Source organism: Tupaia chinensis, unplaced genomic scaffold (genome assembly GCF_000334495.1).
Source record: "Tupaia chinensis unplaced genomic scaffold, TupChi_1.0 Scaffold145057_1, whole genome shotgun sequence".
In the NCBI taxonomy this organism is placed as follows: domain Eukaryota; kingdom Metazoa; phylum Chordata; class Mammalia; order Scandentia; family Tupaiidae; genus Tupaia; species Tupaia belangeri.
Genome location: NW_006204918.1, coordinates 890,695 through 904,083, shown reverse-complemented (window position 1 = coordinate 904,083; position 13,389 = coordinate 890,695). Strand labels below are relative to the sequence as shown.

Here is a 13,389-nt window from a genome sequence, read left to right as displayed (position 1 = left end):
ATATATATATATATATATATATATTACCAAGGAGATTCTTGATTTGCCAGTTTGCAATGATGATCTTTTTTAAAAATAATTATTTATTTAATTTTATTTAATTATTCATTTATTTTAATTTGACCAGAGAGAGGCACAGAGAGAGAGAGAAAGAGAAAGAAAGTGACAAAGCAAGCCACCAGGCCCAGGACTCGAACCGTGGTCTGCCACATGGGAGTGTCCAGCACCCTTAAACACCATGTCACTGCTAGTGCCTGCAATAATGATCTTGGCACATGCACTCTGAGAATTGGTACCCATGAACCCTGGGTCGCTCTTTCCTAGGACTTTGTGTTTGGAAGGACTTGCCCAAGGCAGAAGCAAGGGATGGAGGAGGGCAGGAATAGGCCTTAGATCTCTGTGTTCTCAGGCAGAGGCACAACAACAAAATTATCTGGGAAATTGACCATTGAAAGAAGCCAAATTGGGCCCTTCAGGTGCAGACTCTCTCTCTATTTCTCTCCTTTTAATTTACTCTATTATTAGATCTAGATAACAGTTTTACTTCCCAAATGAAAAAACGAACAAATAACTGAGAAAACAAAATGACAAGAAAGCCAAACTAAATTTACTTTAAAATATAGTTCACAGTGGTTGGGACTAAGTAGTAAAGCTTTATACTTCGCACTCAGTTTGTAAGACAGGCTCGCAAAGCAAGCATGCACAGACAGGCTGCTTTAAAAGTTCTTTCAAGATGGAATTAAAATGCGAGTTTGTTTTGGTGCAACAATTTGAAACCCATGTATAGTTTTTTTCATAAAACATTTCCATGGACTTTCTAAAGATTCTTCATATACCGGCTATGTAACTGAAATCTTCTCTTCTCAGGATGCCTCCTGGCCCCTACTCCATATGTTTGACTATGGCTTTGGTCCTCATATTTGACATTTATTTTGTTTTGTTTTGTTTGTTATTTTAGAGAAGTTTTTGCTGTAGGGCGTGTGCACTCGCCAGAAAGACAGAGAGAGACAGAGACAGAAAGTGAGAAATCACACCCAAGGGGATGGCCATGCCACAATCCCTTCTCTATTCTCCTCTCGGGATCTTGGGCACGCATGCAAACGTGCCCCATGTGAGTTTAAGCCACCGGGTCCAGGACTTGAATCACAGTCAACTACATGGGAGTCCAGGGACATAGCCATTACGCCAACTGCTGGTCCCATATTTGGCATAGTTTGACTCCATTTCCACTTCAATGCAAAGGAAACATTTCAGATTATTCTGTCTTCCAGGTAGGAATGTCTATGTCAAAAGGTCAGGTCTTTGGATTCTGATATCTCTAGACTGTGGATTACAGAAGGATCATGTTTATTTTTGTTCAAAGATCATTGTATCACCAGTAGCTAAAGCAAATAGAAACATAGAACTAAAGTGTACTGAATGAATAATCTGCTTTTTGTGAGGCATTAGTTTCCTATATTAGTTTTTTTGTTTTTTGTTTTTTGTTTTAAATAATATGGATATTTGGAGACTGGTGGGATCAAAGCGATGTGATTTTTTGCATAAACAAATTCTTGGCAAATGGGTTGTGTCCATGACCCTTTTTTTTTTTTTCCTATTGCATATTCTTCTCTTGATAGCTTCTTTGAACCCGAACCAAATTTTGCACCCGAGCCACTATGTTATGCTGTTGAGACACTGCCGCTCACTCTGGCCTGTCCCGAATCTGTGTTCACTTTGATTTTATCAGGCCAGAGCAACTACCATAAGCCCCTCACCCAACTCCTCCCCCCCACTCCCCCGCAGTCCTCAAGGTAACATGACCGGTCTTTTGATAAGGACAATTCATTTTTATGCAGGACTGCCTAAGTTGTACAGGAGAGTCATCAGTTTTGTTTCACTGTAAATATTAATAATACCTCTTAATCATTGTATCGTTGCTCCTCCTGCAAGCCTCCCTCTAGCTCCCGAACCTCAGCCCCATGTTGGCTAAACACCCGGACCTCTTAGAGAACCACTGTTCAGTGTGCATCCTGGATGAGGATGCAGAGGCAGGGACCAGATCACTTTGCAATATTTGCCTTGACCCATCTGACTGTGAACGTGCCTTAATGAACCTTTAGTTTTATGAAAAAAAGGAACCTTCACAAGCTTCAGCCCAATACAGATGCCTTAGATTATTTGGGGGTACCTCAAATCACACCCTGTGTTTTCAACCCTTTAATTATTTGTATTACAGACCTTTATTAAACCCTTTATGGTGCTTCTTACAACAACACTTATACATTTTACTAAAGAAAGGAAAATGGCATTTCTGAAATGACAATTCAGCAATCCAACCTTGGCCTCAATAAAGCAGCATAAATGGCATTTTATCCACCTACTTGTTCAATCATTCTATCAAGTCATTCTATCAAGCGTTGCACAATGAGTGTGATGCCAGGATCAATGTGGACGGCATATTCTCACCTGCAAAGGATCTTACTCACTAGGAGGGAAGACGAAATTGTTGTCATCACTGACAGTGTGCCATCTGGACATTCAAGGCACAGGCCTGGCACACACCAGGGTGATGGACTCTTTTGAGAAAGTGGGTCATAGGTAAGAGTGCAGAAAAGATGACACTCTACTGGGGTTTAAAAAATGAGTGACTATGATTTTTTTTTTTTTGAGAGGTTTTTGCTATAGGGCGCGTGCGCTCGCCAGACAGACAGAGAGAGACAGAGAGACAGAAAGCGAGAAATCACCCCCCAGGGGGGATGGTCACGCCTCAATCCCTTCTCCTCCATTCTCCTCTCGGGATCTTGGGCACGCACGCACACGCGCCTGGTGTGAGTTCTAAGCCACCGGGTCAGGTATGCGAACTGAGGTCGACTACGTGGGAGTCCAGTGATATAGCCGTTATGCTAACTGCTGGTTCCCGTGACTATGATTTGAAACACGGCCTCTGTGGCTTGTAACATTCTACTGGCAGGTGTGCATACCTGCCCAAATCCTGACAGGACAGAGAAATAGAGGAGAAAGTGCTGGGTATGACCACATGTCAGTGGGACATGCCTTCTTCCTCTCTCACTCTGTCTCTTTGTCTCTCTCCAGTGAGTACACATTCCCTCTAAAAATTAAAAAGAAAAAGAACAACAAGCAGAAATTTGCAATGAGAATCTTACTCTGGCATAGGAAAAACCATGCTAAAAGGTAAAGTGGCAAAAAGCAGTGTGCGACAATGCTGGAACCACACAGGGAGGTCCTGGGTCTATGTTCCAAGGGTTCCCTCGCCCTCTACTGCTGGGAACGTGTGTGCCTGTCTATGATCCGGCCTGTTCGGGATGGGAATGGATCATAGTGTCAAGATTTTGTTAGAGGTGACTGAGTCTCCCTCACTCATGAAAAGATAAGTAAATATGTTTTTTTTTTTTTTTTGTCAAAGTCATGATAGTATGAACAGCGACAGGGTTGGAGTGGACAGTGTCATGGAGCAGGAGCCCTGGACTGCAGAGGCATGAGGTGGTGGACACTGTCATGGAGCAGGAGCCCTGGGCTGCAGAGGCATGAGGTGGTGGACAGTGTCATGGAGCAGGAGCTCTGGACTACAGAGGCATGAGGTGGTGGGCAGTGTCATGGAGCAGGAGCCCTGGACTGCAGAGGCATGAGGTGGAGGACAGTGTCATGGACCAGGAGCCCTGGACTGCAGAGGTGTGAGGAGGTGGGCAGTGTCATGGAGCAGGAGCCCTGGACTGCAGAGGCATGAGGTGGTGGACAGTGTCATGGAGCAGGAGCCCTGGACTGCAGAGGCGTGAGGTGGTGGACAGTGTCATGGAGCAGGAGCCCTGGACTGCAGAGGCGTGAGGTGGTGGACACTGTCATGGAGCAGGAGCCCTGGACTGCAGAGGCGTGAGGTGGTGGACAGTGTCATGGAGCAGGAGCCCTGGACTGCAGAGGCGTGAGGTGGTGGACACTGTCATGGAGCAGGAGCCCTGGACTGCAGAGGCATGAGGTGGTGGACAGTGTCATGGAGCAGGAGCCCTGGACTGCAGGGGCATGAGGTGGTGGACACTGTCATGGAGCAGGAGCCCTGGACTCCAGAGGCATGTGGTGGTGGCATCTTCCTCATCCATTTCCTTTTTCCACTTTCCTGATACCATAAATCAATCTGGCTTTCACAACCTATCGAAAGTATGAAGCCACTATCTATATAAAATTTAAGTAAAAAACTATGCTTCGGCAGTAGCGACCTAGGGTACTATTACTAAAGGCAGAATATACATTGTCTATTATTTTTTTTAAATTTTCAACCTGAAATAAGAGTTGAATCTGCAGTTTGTTTTTCTTTAAGTCTCTAAGTTACAATTTTATTTATTTATTTATTAGCTTATAGAGGAGATAATAAGTATTTTGTAGGTCACTATATTTTAAACTATGGTTTCTTTGGGCAGACTTACTAAAACTTACAGACAAAACTCCAGTCAGCGTCTCAGTGGTTTAGCTTAACAGGTCATATGTGAGCTACGTTTAACTTAACAGGTCATATGGGAGCTATGTTTAACTTAACTGGTCATGTGTGAGCTACGTTTAACTTAACTGGTCATGTGTGAGCTATGTTTAACTTAACTGGTCATGTGTGAGCTATGTTTAACTTAACAGGTCATATGTGAGCTATGTTTAACTTAACAGGTCATATGTGAGCTACGTTTAACTTAACAGGTCATATGTGAGCTATGTTTAACTTAACTGGTCATGTGTGAGCTATGTTTAACTTAACTGGTCATGTGTGAGCTATGTTTAACTTAACAGGTCATATGTGAGCTATGTTTAACTTAACTGGTCATGTGTGAGCTGTGTAACCTACTGACAAATGTGGGAGGGAGACAGAGATGAACTCTACTGAGTGGAAAGACGAATGAAATATATTCCCCTCTAGCTACTCTGGTGTGTCAGAGGAAGGCCTAGCTGCTTTCTGGGGAAATGTACAGCAGGATTTTTTTCATGAACGGTATGAAATATTGGTGTATACTTTTGCTAGCCAAAAATAAATAAATAAATAAATAAATAAATAAAAGATTAGGCTCATCAGAGAATTGACATTTTCTGTTGCTACTTTCTTTTGTTCTTAGTCTTTCTATCCTCTGCCTGAATCTCATCTACTTTCATAACTTGAACCTGTACAGCAACCAGCGCAGAGCTCGTGTCCCAGAATCTTATTTTTAGAAACATAATACAACTAGAAGGTCAGATGTTGGTGTGGTGGTAAAACTGCTCTGTGAAGCTAATTTGCATGGGAAGGTTCTGGGTTTATATCTTTTTTTTTTTTTTTGGAGAGGTTTTTGGTATAGGGCGCATGCGCTCGCCAGACAGACAGAGAGAGACAGAGAGACAGAAAGCGAGAAATCATCCCCCAGGGGGGATGGTCACACCGCAATCCCTTCTCCTCCATTCTCCTCTCGGGATCTTGGGCATGCACGCACACCTGCCCCGCGTGAGTTCTAAGCCACCGGGTCTGTGACGTGAACCGCAGTCGACTACGTGGGAGTCCAGCGACATAGCCATTACGCTAACTGCTGGTTCCCCTGGGTTTATATCTTGAGACTTCCCTGAGTACACCAGGCACACTCATGCCCCAGATCTCCCACTGACAAGGGTAGGGGTGGATTGCAGATTCAGGACCCCATTGGGGGTACTGTGACTCCATCTCTCTAACCCATGGAGGAAACTGTTAAGATAGACTTAGGGGGAAAAATAATGCAACTAGTGACAATTGTAAACTTTCAACATCAACTTTTCTTTTTCTAGGATTTTCAACATTGCATATCATCCATTTACATCATCTATATATTATTATAACCATTTTTTATAACCTAATTATTGTGTGGTGAGGAATACATAGTAAGGTCAGATATATGTTAGCAACGCATAGTCATTCAAGCCAGGAGCTAGGGCTTTATTCTAGACCACTCCCACTTACGTGACCCATAGCCAATTGCATGGTGACTCTTTGAAGTGGACTTCCTTGAGTCAATTTCCTTCCACTTTCATCCCAGTATTTGTTTTTGGCTCATTTTTTTTTTACCCTAACTAGGTATTATGGCAGGTAGCAATAGGATAGACAATATTCTTGATTTGATTTTCAGGTACTACATGCATACTTTGAAAAAGCACATTGTGGGGGCCCAAAGGTGGTATGGTGATTGGGGGCACTGAACTCCCATATGGCTGACTGCAGTTCAAGTCCTGGACCTGGCAGCTTGCTTTCTCACTTTCTCTCTCTCTCTCACTCTCTCTGGTCAAATTAAAATAAATAAATAAAAATATACATAAATTTAAAAAGCTAAACAAAATAATTTTTTAAAAAAGCATATTGTGTGCTCTAGGTATATACAACGATTAAATGTGATTAAGACATTATAAAATAAAAGGAAATAAGAGAAAATTGAAAGGCTGAATGAGCAATCATCAAAAGATAGCACTTTAACAAAGAGCAAAAAACAAATATCAAAGAATAGAAAATATATTTTTTTTCAGGGAAAAAAATGAGATACACGAATATATTCAGTGAACCAATGAAGGAAGAAGACCCAGTACTAAAGACAAGGAAAGACTTTTTGACAATACAGGGGAAAAAACGGAGCACTCAGGATCTTGGAAAAGAAAAGTGCATTTCAAGGCATGGAGGGCATTCATAAACAGCCACGTGCAATTCTAGCTGTTTTTGTGGTAGAGGCAGAAACAGATCCTTGAGAGATCAGTAAGCAGTCATTGTGCAAAAATGAAAAGTCTTGAGTGTAACCAGAAATGTGATCGTATTCGAGCTTTTCTGTTGAGACGAGAGAAACCGAGGACTACACTGAGGCAATATGTTGACGGAAGTTTAATTTCTCTTAGGTATTTCTTCGCATCTTCCAACCTCTTAACCCTGCAGTGGGCCAGGACTCCAGCCTCGTGCTTTTTTCTCCCTTTCTATGTTCACTGCCTTCATAATTGCACAGTTTCATTCCATTAAGCACAGTTGATATGGCCAATGACGCTCACATCTTCATCTCTGCCCAGACCTCTCCCCTTGACTCCAGACCCATAAATGCAATTGCTTTCATCATAACTTAGATTTTAATATGGGCCAAACCTGGGGGGTTGTCTCGTCTCTCAACCTTTCTCACCCTCACATCCAAACCTGGTCAGAGCCTGTCGCTGTGTCTTCAAACCCTGTGCTGAAGTTGACTGCTTCTCCTTGCTCCCTATGCTTGCCTTCAAACTTCATCATCTTTCTCACCTTTACTATTTACTTTTTTATTATGAGAGAGGAAAAGGGAGACACAGGTAATTTGGCCAGTGGCTCACTCTGTCAGGATCCTCCTCCCTACCTCCCAGTTAGCTACAACTGCAGGTGCACAAGCATTGGTACTGCCCGTCACCACAGTGGCTGGGCCTTGGTTATTTGAATAGCTTCCCAGCTGGCCTCCAGTCTCACTCTCAGTCCTCTGCTTCATTTTCCACGCTGCTTCCAGAGTGACCCTCTTAAATAGTAAATCAGATCACAGCACTCCCTTGCTTAAAACCCCTCAATGTCTTCCCATCTCACTTGGGTCTTAAATTAAGATCTCAGCCTCAAGAAAGACTTTCCTGAACATCAGGATTAAACTTATGACCTACCTCTTTTGGTTCCTCTTCCCCTTCCTAACTTGACTTATTTCCCCAAAACATCACCATGTAATACAAAAGATATTTTTCTTCTTTAACTTGTCTATTTTCTGTCTTCTTTCATCTAAGTTAATGCTCTGATAAGGCTTATACCTCTTTGGTTCAAGAGGCCAGAGAGCTCCTGACTTTTAGAAGGTGCTTATTACATACATTAGAAAAAAATGTCCCTAAATAAATAAAAAACAAAACATATTTTTTATATTGTAAATCTCCTATCTTGGACATGCCTCAAAAAAATTTGTATTTCAACATTATAAACATTTTTAATATTCTTCTGTTACACATTAAAAAAAAGGATGTTTTTCTTGAATTGCATGCTAATGGTAAACTAAAACAAAAAATATGTTTTACTCCCAGTGGCCCCACTTTGCCATACAGGCATTTATTATTAAAATTACCAATTATTTATTATTTCAGCTCTTACTCTGGTTATCATACATGTAATTTTGGAAGTAGTGTTAGAGTACACACCCATGCGAAGCCTTGTTAGCAGCTGGTAAACCATTCACACCATTCAAGTGTGCCTTTGAAAAAATTATTTCCAAAGTTAAGAGAAAAAAGTACCTACACATAAAGTTACTTTTCTCTCCAAATGTCAATGCACTGATAGAAGATTGTGAAATCTTTTGCGATTGTACAATCTATTAAAAGCATGTTCTCCTGAGAAGTGAAACACACTCTGCTATATCAGCTTTTTGTAAAGTGAGTGAGGAGCTTTCAGAAGTCACAACAGGAAAACTATCATAAAAGAATTTCAAGGTTGAGTTGTTTGGAACCATTTCCTTTGTTTTCTCCTGTTTTCATTATCCAAAAAAATTGTAGCAATATCAGAGATAAAGTAGAACAAAATTTCATCTCATCACCCTAACATAGGAAGAGAAATATCCTCGCTTTTTTATACAAAACTTGTCTCTTCATAAGTATCATTCTCTTACATAATGAATGTCATATTTTTAGTATTACGCATTTCTCTTAAAATTATCTCAGTATGTTTATATTTCAGATTTTTTTTTAAATTTAAAATAGTGAGTTACATAATGGTTCATCAAATATGCGTATCTTATTTATATGGCTATTTTTTTATAATGGATTTCTTTCCTTTGAATTTTCTCCCCTAATTTTGGAGGGCATATTTTACTAATATAGATAATGATATTATAAATACTTTCATAATTTAATTTTGTTCTTTTAAATTGTTTCTATATCTTGAACTACCAGATGAAGAAAAATAATTTCAAATTCTTTGTATCTACTGCCTCACTACTCTTGAATGCTACTCATTTTAGTGTGTTAATTTTGTATTTTGTTAAATTATCACATTTGAAGATTAGTTCTAACTGGTTAATGGTGCAATTTTTAACCTGTTCTTTCTCTGTAAACGCATGCAGCAAAAAGAGACAAGTTTTACTTCTTCTGTTTTATTGGGATGACTTTCATTTTATTTAGGTTGCCTAATTACTCTGGCTGGGACTTCCAGTGTTATGTTTAATAAAAGTTGTAAGAGAAAAAAAAATCTTAGAAATTTACAGATATTTCAGTCATATATGGATAAAGCAATTTTAAACCGAACTCAACACCATTGGGTCATAACATTTATTTTAGAATCATTTAGAGTTTGGTAAGAGTTAGTGATTCTTCAAGGTAGATTTCATTTTCATTTAGTATTACAGTGTGGAAAAGGTCTTTTTGTTTAATTATTATTCTGACAGATTATTTTTCTTCTCAGGTTATTTTAATATCCATTGCTTGTACATCCCTAGGAGAACTTTCTTTCACAAATATGTATGTGTTTGTATGTATGCGTGTGTATGTATTTGTGTGTATAAGCTTTTTATATGTAATATATATTGACCATCTGTCTTCATTTTTTATGTGTATTTTTTTCTAAGCATGTTTCTTATTTAGATTTCTCACCATATCCTTATGGTTAATTTCATCTTTCTTTTTTTTTTTTTTTTTTTGAGAGGACTTTGCTATAGGGCGCCTGTGCTCGCCAGACAGAGAGAGACAGAGAGACAGAAAGTGAGAAATCACCCCCCAGGGGGGATAGCCATGCCGCAATCCCTTCTCCTCCATTCTCCTCTCAGGATCTTGGGCATGCATGCACACGCGCCCGGTGTGAGTTTAAGCCACCAGGTCCGGGATTCGAAACGCAGTCGATTACGTGGGAGTCCAGCGACATAACCATTACGCTAATTGCTGATCCCTTGGTTAATTTCATCTTTAAAGTTTGGAGTGAGTAAATACCTTGTAAATTTCCTTATTATTTAAAAATAAAAACTGATTTTTGTAAGAACAATTAAAATGTATTTAAAATGAAAATAAAATTAAGATATTTGTGCGGTCCAAAGCTCTACACTTAAGGAATCAAGTCTGTGAGAAGGACTCTAGCAAGGAGTCTAAGAAATGAAAGGATGCATGGTTTCTCTCCTACTCCCAATCCTCCTCCAGAATGGTGAGGAGAAAGAGCATCAACATGTAAATACGAAATCTGGATTTCAACATCGACTGTGCATTGTATAGTTGTGTGCTCTTAGGCAAATGTTCTACCTTTGAATTGCGGGTTCTTCATATATGTCAAATTAATTATTATATAAATGTAAAGAACTATTACGAGAGTTAAAAATAATTTTTGCAGATGAAAATAGTCAATAAATGAGTCGTTATTTAAATATATCATTTTCCTGTTTATCTTAAGCATCTCTTATTTTAGCCTTACAGCAGCTCCTAGAAGTATACTGTAGTATTTTCTCATGTGTACTTGTTAAAAAAAAGCCCTAAAATGTAAGTAATTGGTCAGAACTACTCACTAAGGACTGGGGAGCTGGGGTTTGAACAGAGGAGGCAGTGCACTTCCAGAATACAGCTGCTAACCACTACTTAAAATTCCTAATCACGGTATGAAACATTCATAATCTGAGGTATAACTTTTTTGTCATTCTTTTCAAAGATGAGAAAGGAGAATGCCAATTCCTATTTTATGCTGTATAAATTGCAACCATTCTAATGGATGACCTTAAAGTCTAACATCTCCATAAGGTCTTTTTCTTTTTAAGCATTCTTTCTTCCGTTTCAGTAATTCTGGCCTCACCTATAGTCTTATAGTAATTACCTATAGCAGTTTCATGCAATTTAAGGTGCTCAAACTATTGTAGATAACGCTTATTTGAGGATATGCCTTGGACCACAAACTTCCTCAGGACAACAACTGTGTTTTATTCTTTGTACCCCTTCCTCACATCTAGTCCAATGAAGGGCATATAGTAGACACCCATCTGATAGTCGGTATATGAGCAAATAAAGCTAATGAAAAGCATTAGGTTAAAGCCAAAAGTTGAATGTGAAGAGTAAAGAAAGAATCTAAACTATGTTAAATCTGCTCTGAATATAGCCAATATTTTTAATCAAATATGCGTAATTGCACGACAAAAATTTCTTGCTAGCACAATCTATAAAGTACTTAGTATGTTTAATGTATATTTCTGCATATACATATATATTTTCAATCATAGAAAGTAAAGCAGAAATCTGTTTCTGTCATTGACAACAACCAAACCAAATTATTAGTGATAGAATAAAATATTATACTGAAATTACTGGTGATATATATTTTACATATTGCACATACACACACATGCACAGATACACACACATATACACAATTGATACATAGTCAATAGAGGCAATTTTGAAAAAATAATATTAAAATAAACTTTTACCGTTGGTCCTATGGACGACAGCACTGATTTATCCACTTCCCTCTTTTTACAATTGAAACCTAAAATCTTTATCTCGTCCAATTTCAGACTGTGGTCCATGAAGAAAGGAAATGACACATGTGTGTGTTGAAAACCTTGACAACACGTTTCAATAGCACCCTCAGTGATGCACAAGTTTGCAAAATCTAAATTTGTCAGAACTCATTCTTCTTCCCATCTAAAATATTAAAAAAAGAGAAGTAAAAAGGAAAAGATATAAAGGTTATTAGGAGAAGGCATGTAATTACAGTGCATTTGGTCTTTCCTTTTTGTAAATTCTGTTTGCTCTCCAAAACGTTTGTTAACTTTCGTGATGTCTTCTGTCAAACTACATAAGATCGAGGGAAGCCTCTGCTTAAATGATTTGTTTTTCTCCACCATTTTTCTTCTACCCCTTAGCCTTAGTCTCGAACACAGAACACCTGAGGAAAGGGTAGCTGATGCCCGGGAAGTAAAAGTTATAAGTGAATACGTCTCACTTCCGGTCTCTCTGTACTGATTAAGCGTTATCGATTCCCTGAGCTCCTGAAAAGTTGTTTACCTCCCCAGGAGCAAAGTGGAGGGAATGAGCGAGTCTTGGACGTGGGGTCAGAGGAAAGGAATGCCACTTCCCTTCTGTCGCCCGTCAGAGTTTTATAGTTTCACCTATTTATTTATGCATATTCAAGAAGTTCAACATACACGAGAACATTCAACACTACATGTCTGAGCTAACTTTTAGGCATTTCTTGGCCCTCCCAACAGGAGGGATCATACGCTTCCTGCTACCAGAAAACGGTCAGTGTTGCCATGTCCTTGTGCACCACTTTCCAGAAGACGACGAGCCTGGTAGAAATGATGTAGGACAGGTCACTGAATCGAAGACACACAAAGTAAGAGTATCACCCAATCATTGTTCTGAATTATTTTATTTAACTTTACTAATGTATTTAAATTTGATCATAGAAGGACAGCGAGAGAGAGGAAAAAAAGAGAGGGGGGGGAAGTGAGAAAAAATCTGTCAGGTCCGGAACTCAAATCGCAGTCAGTCAGGTGGAAGTTCAGTGCCCTTAACCGCCACCCCACCTGCCAGCCCTCACCTAATCATTTTTAAGACAACCACTAAAAGGCCAATGGTAATGATAATAGAGGCATTGAAACAAACCTAACAAATTCTAGCCAGACAGCTTTAGATAAAAATCACAAATTGACCCAGACTAGACTGACTTGAAGGCTATTCCCTACTTCGCTGCAGTGGCTTAAGTTTATCATCAAATTCTTAGTGAAGAGCAACTGGAGATTAACATCAAAACTCATAGTGTTCCTTTGTAATTCTCTGTACATACAAAAAGTCTTCGAAAAGTTCATAGAAACAGATTAGAACAACCTGTTTTAGTGACAAATATTTTTTAATCTATGTATAGTGTATTTTTTTTTTTTGAGAGGTTTTCGCTATAGGGTGCGTGCGGTCGCCAGACAGACAGAAAGAGACATAGAGATAGAAAGCAAGAAATCACCCCCCCAGGGGGGATGGTCACACCAGAATCCCTTCTCCTCCATTCTCCTCTTGGGGTCTTGTGCACGCACGCACATGCACCCGGCGTGAGTTTTAAGCCACCGGGTCCGGGACGCGAATTGCGGTCAACTACCTGGGAGTCCAGCGACATAGCCATTAGGCTAACTGCTGGTTCCCACAACATAGTGTTTTATAATGTGCGTTTCCCATGAAATTTTTTTTTTCTTTTTTTAGGGAGGTTTATTTTTTCTGTAGAGTGTTTGCGCTTCCCAGAAAGACAGAGAGAGAGAGAAAGAGAAAACGAGAAATCACCCCCCGGGGGGATGGCCACGCCACAATCTCCTCCTCCATTCTCCTCTCGGGATCTTGGGCACTCATGCACACATGCCTGGCGTGAGTTTAAGCCACCGGGTCCGGGACTCTAACCACGGTTGACTACGTGGGAGTCCACTGACATAGCCATTACGC

The 13,389-nt window shown here is 39.8% G+C and overlaps 1 protein-coding gene across 1 annotated transcript in view; it reads right to left on the bottom strand.

Annotated features, from left to right (window-relative positions):
* MSR1 (macrophage scavenger receptor 1) overlaps positions 1-11,519 on the bottom strand; it is a 130,076-nt gene extending 118,557 nt beyond the window's left edge. Inside the window, exon 1 of the mRNA XM_006167750.3 lies at positions 11,388-11,519. The gene's annotated coding sequence lies outside the window, so the exon portion shown is untranslated. The remainder of the gene's footprint in view (positions 1-11,387) is intronic.
* Positions 11,520-13,389: the final 1,870 nt, after the last annotated feature.